Consider the following 8,547-nt stretch of genomic DNA (forward strand, 5'->3'; position numbering starts at 1 on the left):
GGCTCGGGAGCTCAGAGTCCCCAGCTCCCCCATTCAACAGCGAAATCTCATTTAATCAAAAGATGCAGTGACTGGATGTGCAGAAGCTCTTTTTCTCTCTCTCTCTCTCTCTCTCCCTCCTCTCTCTCTCTCTCTTTTTTTCCCTTCCCCTTAAGAACTGCCATTTTAGCTGTAGCAAACAAACACGCCGCATTGTCCCCGCGACACGACTCCCTCCAACAAGCTGCCAGGATCCTGCCTGCAAAATCCCTGCTACCCACGCGCTGCCGGCCCCGTCCTGCCACCACGGAGCATCCCGGCTTCCAGGGGAAAAGCCAAAATAAAGGAAAACGGGGGGTTTTGGCCCTGGGAAAGAGGAGAAAATCAGGGTTGAGAGCTTGGTTTGCAGGGCTGGCAGCGGCGTGGCGGGCAGATGTGGAGCAGGGACGGAGCCGATCGCAGCTGTTTCACCTCCAGCCTCTTCCCATTTCATTTCATCTCCCCTTGGATCTCAGCCCGGGGAAGGAAGGGTGGGGGGAAGGGAGGGAGGAGGAATAAATAATAATAATAATAATAATAAAAAAGCTCTTTCATCCTCAGAAATGGTCTGGCACCCTCTTGCACTGAGCTCAAAGCGGCAAGATGAAAGAGCTGGCAGAGAAGGGGAGGGGGGGGGGAGCAGTTCCCAGGAGGGTTGGGCTTGGGGTGCTTGGCTCTCACCCCCACTGCGGTGGGGACAGGAGGGGACAGGGACAGTCCTGGGCTGTGGCGCTGGCCCCTTGGCTGTTGGCCCCGTTAGAAAGGTTCCCTGTGTGCACGTGGAAGTGAGGGACACGGTGGGGACCCCCCAGCCAGAGGGGAATGGGGACCCCACTGCCACAGGAAAGGGGAGCAGAGATGCCAGCACATCCTAGTAGGGGAGTGAAGACCCCAATGTCATGGGGACAAGGACACGGGAGCCCAGCACATGCACACCAGGGACTGGGGACCCCGATGGCATGGGGACGGTGTCCCCAGGGTGTCCCCTGGACAAGGGACCTCCAGACTAGCAGGGATGGAAATGGGGACCCCAGTGCTGCAGAAACAAGGAGGAGGGAGCCCAGCAGGCAGAGGCAGGGGACAAGGGACACCATTGCCATGGGGATAGGGACACTGGTGCACATGAGCAGGGGACCAAAGACCTTGATGGCATTGGGATGGGGACCGGGGAACTCCGGCACATGTAGGCAGCGGGTTGGGAACCCCAGTGCCATGGGGACAGGGACACACAATGCCACAGGGACAGGAGACTGAGGACCCCAGTGCCACATGGATGGAGACCAGAGACCACAGAATGTACAGGCAGAGGACCAGGGACCCTGATGCCATGGGGACAGGGACCAGGGACTCCAGCACCTGTGGACAGGGGACAGAGGACACTGACACCATGGAGACAGGGACTGGGGACACCAACATGTGCAGGCAAGGGACTGAGGACCCCAGTGCCATGAGGAATGGGACAGGAGACCCCAGCACCTTCAGGCAGGGAACCAAGGACCCTGAGACCATAGGGATGGAGACTGGAGACCCCAACACATGCATGCAGGGAACCAGGGATCCCAATGCCATGGAGACAGGGATGAGGGACCCCAACACATGCAGGTAGGAGACCAAGGACCCCAGTGCCATGAAGACCTCCCAGGAAAGGCTTTTTGGGACACAGACCACAGCACAACCCCATGACCCAGAGGCACCATGCCACCCACTTCACCATGCCTGTCACCAGTGGGGCCAGCAAAGCCAGGAAAGGAAAGGCCAAAGTAGAGGTGGGACATTTTGCTTCCCCAAGATCCCGACAGCTCCTCCTCCAAGCCACCTTTCCTCTTAATTACCTGCAATAAAGGCTCCAGGTCGGTAATCCAGAAAACAAACCTCGTCACAGCTAAGTAGGTGCCAAAGGCCAAGAGGGGCCAGACTGGTTTATGGGGCCACCACAACAACCTGCGAGGACTCTGCTCCGGTGCTGCCCATCCCTCCCCACCACCGCGCAACCCCAGGCCCGCGCTGGCGTTCACCACCTCCCAGCACCCCAGCACGAAGGGAGCCCGGTTCTGCGAAGCACGGGTGACTCCGGAGGCGGCTCCGGAGGCGGCTCCAGCGTGGCTGGTGGGTGCAGGTGCCGGCACATCCCGGGCGTGAGATCCGAACTGTCCCCTCCACAACACGCGGCGCCGAAACGCCACCGACTCCAAACTTCAGCACGTTGCCCCCCCTGACCTCGGGGACGTGTGTGTGTGTGTGTGTGTGTGTGTGTGTGTGTGTGTGTGGTCTGTGCATCCCCTCTCACCCCGGTGCCACCACCATCCACAGCCCATCACCAAACCACGCCGGGATGACCCAAACTGCCACCAGCAGGACCCCAAACTGCCACCTCGGGTGGTGAACGTGACACCCCCCCCTCCCCACAAAGAGGACAAGCTGCTTTTTTCTCCCCACCCCCATCCTACCTACACGTTAATTCCCAACGCAAGGGAAAGCGGGGTCTCAACCTCGCTGGACCCCGAGCCCCCCCACCCCGGGGGAAGGGGTGACATCGGCCAGGGTGACGTCAGGGTGACGTCAACACCAGGGGAGCCTTGTCGCCCTTGCGAGCATCACCCGCCGTTCCTCTGAGCTCAGCACATTTAGAGGGTGAAGGAGATTAATAAAAATAATCATTAAAACAAAACAAAACAAGCCACCCGCAACAAAACTGAAAAGCAACGGGGTCATTAAGATGAGGGAAGGAAGGGGGGGGGGGGGGGGGGGGCATGTTAGGGATAATTGCCCCCCCCCCCAACATCATCCACCCCCCCCCCCCAGCGACTGGAGAGAAAGAAAAGAAGGATCTACGGAAGGGATAAAAGAAGGGAAATTGCCCCAAATGTCCGCAGAGGGAAGCGGGGTCGAGCTGGGGCCCGGCCGGGCCGTGCGTGTGTCTTGTCGTGTGTGTGTGCGTGTGTGTCTGTGTGTGTGTGTGTGCGTGTGTCTGTGTGTGTGTGTGTCTGTCTGTCTGTGTGTGTGTCTGTGTGTGTGTGTGTGTGTGTCCATGTCCCCCCCCCCCCCCGGCCCCGCCGCTTTGTCCTCCCGGCCCCGCCGCTCCCCCCCCCAAACACGCGTCAGCACCGGGGGGGGGGGGGGGGTGAAACGGAGGAAAAAGCGGGGGGGGAAAGAAGTGGGGGGGGGGTCACCCCCTCATAAACACACAGACACCCCCCCCCATCATCATCATCATCATCATCAACCAGCTCCTGGGGTTACACGGAGGGGGAGAGAGGAGGAGGGGGGGTGCAGAGGGGGGGAGGGGGTGTATTTTTTTTTTTGGGGGGGGGGTGGGTTACTCACCTGGCCCCCGCCGCCCCCTCGCAGCCCCCGCCGGGCCCCGGCGCGGCTCCGGCCCTCAGGAGGACGCCATCTTGTCTCCCTCTCCTCCCTCACCGCCGCCCCGCCGCAGCCGGGGGGGGGGCTCGCCCGCCGCATCCCTCTCCTCCTCCTCCTCCTCCTCCTCCTCCTTCTCCTTCTTCTTCCCCCCCTCCTCCTCCTTCCTCCTCCTCTTCCTCCGCTCCCCTCCCCCCACCCCCCCCGCCCAACACCTTTCAAAGCCCCCCCCCCCGCACCCCAATAAACACCGCCCCCCCACACACCCCCCTTTTTTTTTTCTCCCGCCGCTCCCGGGAGCGATCGCGCAGGAGCGGGGACACGCGGGGACACGCGGGGACACGGAGCCGCCTCCTCCTCCGCACACCCCGCGCTGCCCTTCCCTCCTCCCCCCATCGCAAAACAACCCCCTCCCCCCCCAAAAAAAACACCCCCCCCCCCCCCCCCCTCCTGCGTGTGTGTGTTTTCTTCCCCACCACCACACCCGGGGAAACTGAGGCAGGAGCCCACGCGGGTGGATGGGAACAGCAACACGCAAAGGGGACGGACCCACCCCCCCAAAAAAAAACAACAAACCCAAAACCAACACGCTTTGCCCCCAAAAGCCGCCCCCCCCCCCGCCCCCTTCCAATCAATATTTTCCAGCTATTTAAACCCTCAGCACCGCGGTTCATTGGGGGCCTCGTTAATTTGGGGGCCTCGTTAATTTGGGGGCCTTCGTGAATTCGAGGATGTTGTTAATGTGAGAACTTTCTGAGCACCCCCTCACATCACCTGGCTGGTCACCCCTCTTCTCTGCTCCCCCCCCAAAAAAAAATCCAGGCCCAGGTGAGAAGGGGTTTGGACATTTTTCCTTGTGAAAAGCAGTGGGAAGGGGCTGGTGAAAGGGTTAAAAGTCCTTAAGGGAAGGGATCAGCTTTTCCAACCCCTTTCCAGAGCTGGCAGATCCCCTCTCCCACACACGTGTGTATTTTGGGGACTGAAAAAAGGGAACCAGGAAAGGAAATTTCCCCCAAATCCTTCTCCATGCGGGGCTGAGAGGTAATGCCCCTGGGATGCTCCAGGTTTGGAGCTTCCCAAGCCTGTTCCCGGCCACATCACCGGCAAAACTTCTACAAGCTCCAAGATCTCAAAGGTTTCCCAGGAGCATTCCGGCAAAAACTCTTTTCCAAAGGGATTTGCAGCACAAGGAGAGATCCAAGGAACCCCAAGCCCAGCGGGATGGATAAACCAGATGCCAAATCCAGGTGGAAAACACAACCACAGACCCAACATTCCCAATCCCTGTGATATTTGCCCCGGAGCGTCTCTTCCCAAAAAGGCCCCACGTGATCTGAGAGCCCTATGGCCACGCCAAGCTGGCTCCCACCAGGATCCCACCTTTGCTCCCAGCAAAGGGAATAAATAGGATAAACTGGTGCTGGGAACTGGTTTCCCTCCCCTCACCACCCCAATTTCCAGGGGCGGCGTGGGCTGCAAAGCCCCTTTCCCGGGCATCGCCCCACAACAGGTCACCGCAGAAAAAAACACCACTGAGGGGATTTAATTAACACAGACGCCTCCTTCCTCCCATCCTCCTCCTCCTCCTCCTCGCTCCTGAGTCGTTTTAAGCTGCTAATATCACAGCTGAGATGGGAAAACGTTTCCAGCAGAGGCAGGGGAACAGCGAGCGCTGCTCCGGATTATCCGAGGACAAACCACCTGCTCATTCAGGTGACACTGGGATGTCCCAGTGGAAAATGAGCCAAGTCCCAGCTGATCCTTCATCCCACCCACCACCTCGAGTATTTTTTTGAAATGCCAAGACGCAGTTTAGGGTGATTTTTATAGTGGCAAGAAAAATAAACACCCCAACCCAGCAGGGAAACCCCTCGAGATGGGCAAATTCCGTGATTTTTGATTAGTTAATGGAGAATTTCCCTAATCTCCAGTGTTTGGCACTGAGCTCCCCTGTTTCCCAAGGCTGGGTACACCTTGAGCTTCATCGTGTCCTGCCACCACCTGGTCCTGGTGTCACCATTCCTGCCAGAAATGGGGTTTTCCCCCCCCCCCGAGACTGGGGGAGATGAGTTTGGGCACCTCGTTAGAAACTGGCAGCTCCTGGCTTTGCCGTGTATTTTGGCGTGGTGGGAATGAGCAGGTTCCCAAGACCTTGATTAATTATGCAAATGGACAAAGGCATCGAGAGGCACCCAGGGAGGGCAGGAGAGGGTCTGGCAACACCATGAGATGGAGACCTCTGGTCTCTTCCCTCCTCCTGTCCCCACTCCTTGTGGATGGGGACGCGCTGCCCGCTGTGGAGACAACACGAGAGCAGCTCCAGCCATGAAGGTGCCAGGGGAGATTCCAGCATTCCCAGGCCCAGTCGAGCTGGATGAACGGGCAGAACTGGTGCTGGGGAAATGGGCTGGCTCCCTGGCTCACTTCGGCTACCAAACCACCCCGGGAAAAGCACCAGGACGTGGGAATCACGGCACACCCCTGGCTCGGCTGCCAGCACCACCGGGACCAGCCTGGGGTGGGCAGGGACACTCCGGGAGCACCTGGATTCCCAGGGGAATCTCACTGCTGCCGATCCCAGCTCCAGCACCTGGATTCCCAGGGGAATCTCACTGCTGCCGATCCCAGCTCCAGCACCTGGATTCCCAGGGGAATCTCACTGCTGCCGATCCCAGCTCCAGCACCTGGATTCCCAGGGGAATCTCACTGCTGCCGATCCCAGCTCCAGCACCTGGATTCCCAGGGGAATCTCACTGCTGCCGATCCCAGCTCCGGCAGCATTTTTAGAAATCCTCTTTTTATCACCCACCCCCTCCTCGGAAAGTTGCCGGAGCTCAAATCCTTCCCCCCCCATCTGTTTTTCCCCGGCCCTTGGCCAAGGACAAAGTCCTTCCCCCCGTGCTGCCACGTGCCAAGTGCCACCTGTCCCCCCCCATGTCCCCCCATTGTCCCACCAAGGGCACAACCTGCTGGAGACACCTCGGAGGCACGAAGCAGCCGCTCCCCCCCCCCCCCAACACCCCAAACCCACCATATATTTAGGGCCAAAGTCCTAAAAAACAACTTCGAGATGTTCCCCCCCCTTTCCCCACCACTTCAGAGACACCCCCCCCAAAAACCAGAACAGCTCCCCCGGGCACAGCTCTGCCCTCCCCACACCTCCCTTCCTCACCCCTTTCTTTTTGGGGACCCCCCCCCTCCCGCAATAACAACACCCGAGTGGGTTTCATGCAGCTTTTTACTTTTTCCTACCAAGAAATTCCAAGAAATTCCATTTCAAGGTGGGTTTTGTCCCACCCCCCCCACCCTACGGTGACGTTTTGGGGACACGCTGAGATTTGGGGGGGAGGGAGGGAGGCACCAAAGCAGCTTTGAAGGCAGCAGAAGGTCCCATTTCCCCCAGAAACATCCTTGAAAAAAATAAAACTACCAACCAACCACAAAACCAAACCCCAACCCGCCCTGACGAGCCCCCCCCCCCCAAGTTCCAGTGATGTCACAACCACCCCAAAGAGGCCCCAAATCACCCCAAAAAGGTCCATGCGTTGGGGGGGGGGGGAAGACACGGACACATGGATGGGTTGGGGGGGGTCTGGGGGTGCACTCCCCTCCTGGCAAAGCCCCTCCCCCCAAACACGGCTCCATCTTGCAAACCTTAGATTTTGGGGGGGGGGGGGCAAGGCATGAAGGAACAGGGGGAACTGGGGTGTCCCCACCACGGGGACACTGGGGACTTCAGCAGGGACAAAGTCACCCCGACTTTTCATTTCCACCCCCTGCTGACTTTCTCCTCCCCCCCTCCCCCCCCCCCAAACTCCCACGCAAACAAGGTGCTTCTCCCCCCCCATCCCGACCCCTCCCCATCCCCCTTGATTATATTGTCGTCTCCAGTTGTTGACTCTTGATTTTGCTTTTGTTGTTGGTTTTATTTCCCCCTAAAACGGCTCCTCACAACTTCAGCCGCACACCGGCAACTTCCCACCCCCCCGCCCCGCCCCCCCCCTCCGAGAAACCCCCCCCCCCCCCCCCTCAAATTAAAGGGCAAAAAGGTACAAAACGCCACCTTGGAAATGGGGGGCGGGGATGGAAGGGGAGGGGGTTGGGGTTGGAATTTCATGCACGGCGGCGTTTGGTTGTTTTTTTTTTTTGCGGGGGAAGAAAGGAAAGAGGGGTTGAAATGTGGGTGCAAATTGAAGGGTGACCCCATCTCCAACCCCCCCCCCAAAAAAAACAACCCACCCCGGGGGGGGGGGAGGTTGGAGCGGAGCTGCACGTTGTGGCTCCTGCTCCTTCCTTTGTTCCTCAGGCGCCCGCTCGGGGGGGGGGACACATATTGGGGGGGTGGGAGCACCGTGTGCGACCCCCTCCCCCCTGCAATGCTTTGCAGCAAAGAAATTGGGGGGGGGACACACACATACCCGGACCCTCTGGGGTTACGGGGGGTGTTTATGGGGGTGCGTCCCGGTGGTGGTGGAGGGGGGGGGGTTGGGGGGAGGAGTTGGGGAGAGGGTTTGGGGTGGGGGGTGTTGCTGGAGGGTGGGGTTGGGGGGGTGTTATAGCTGGGGGGGGGGTTCCGTACCAGGTCGGTCGGTCGGTGTCCCCGCTCCGTCGTTATCGTGGGGTCGCCCGCGGGGTCCGTGCGGGTCCCGCTCTGCCCTTGTTGCGGGGTCGCTGCGGAAAACCCCGCGGGGGGGGGGGGGATATAGGGATGGGGGGGGTGGCGGGGGGGCTCAGCCCTGCTTCTGTGCCCCCCCATCCCCCAAAGCCCTCCCCCCCCCCCCGCCCAATCCCCGCCTCAGATCCTGCCCCACAGCGTCCTGTGTCCCCCCCCCCAGTCCCCCTTCTTCACCCCAACCCCTGCCCCACAGCCCCCCGAAACCCCCGCCCCAGATCCTGCCCTAAAGCCAGCCCCCTCCCCCACTCTATATCCTGCCCCACAGCTCCCCCCAATCCCCGCCCCATATCCTGCCCCACAGTGTCTGTCTCCCCCCCAAATTCCCCTTCCCTGCCCCAAAGCCCCCCCAAATCTCCGCCCCAGATCCTGCCCTAAAGCCAGCCCCCTCCCCCGCCCCATATCCTGCCCCACAGTTCCCCCCAATCCCCACCCCATATCCTGTCCCACAGCACTCATTCCTCCCCCAAAATCCCCCTTCCTCACCCCAACCCCTGCCC

The sequence above is a fragment of the Apus apus genome, chromosome 26 (assembly GCF_020740795.1).
Source record: "Apus apus isolate bApuApu2 chromosome 26, bApuApu2.pri.cur, whole genome shotgun sequence".
Taxonomy (NCBI): Eukaryota; Metazoa; Chordata; class Aves; order Apodiformes; family Apodidae; genus Apus; species Apus apus.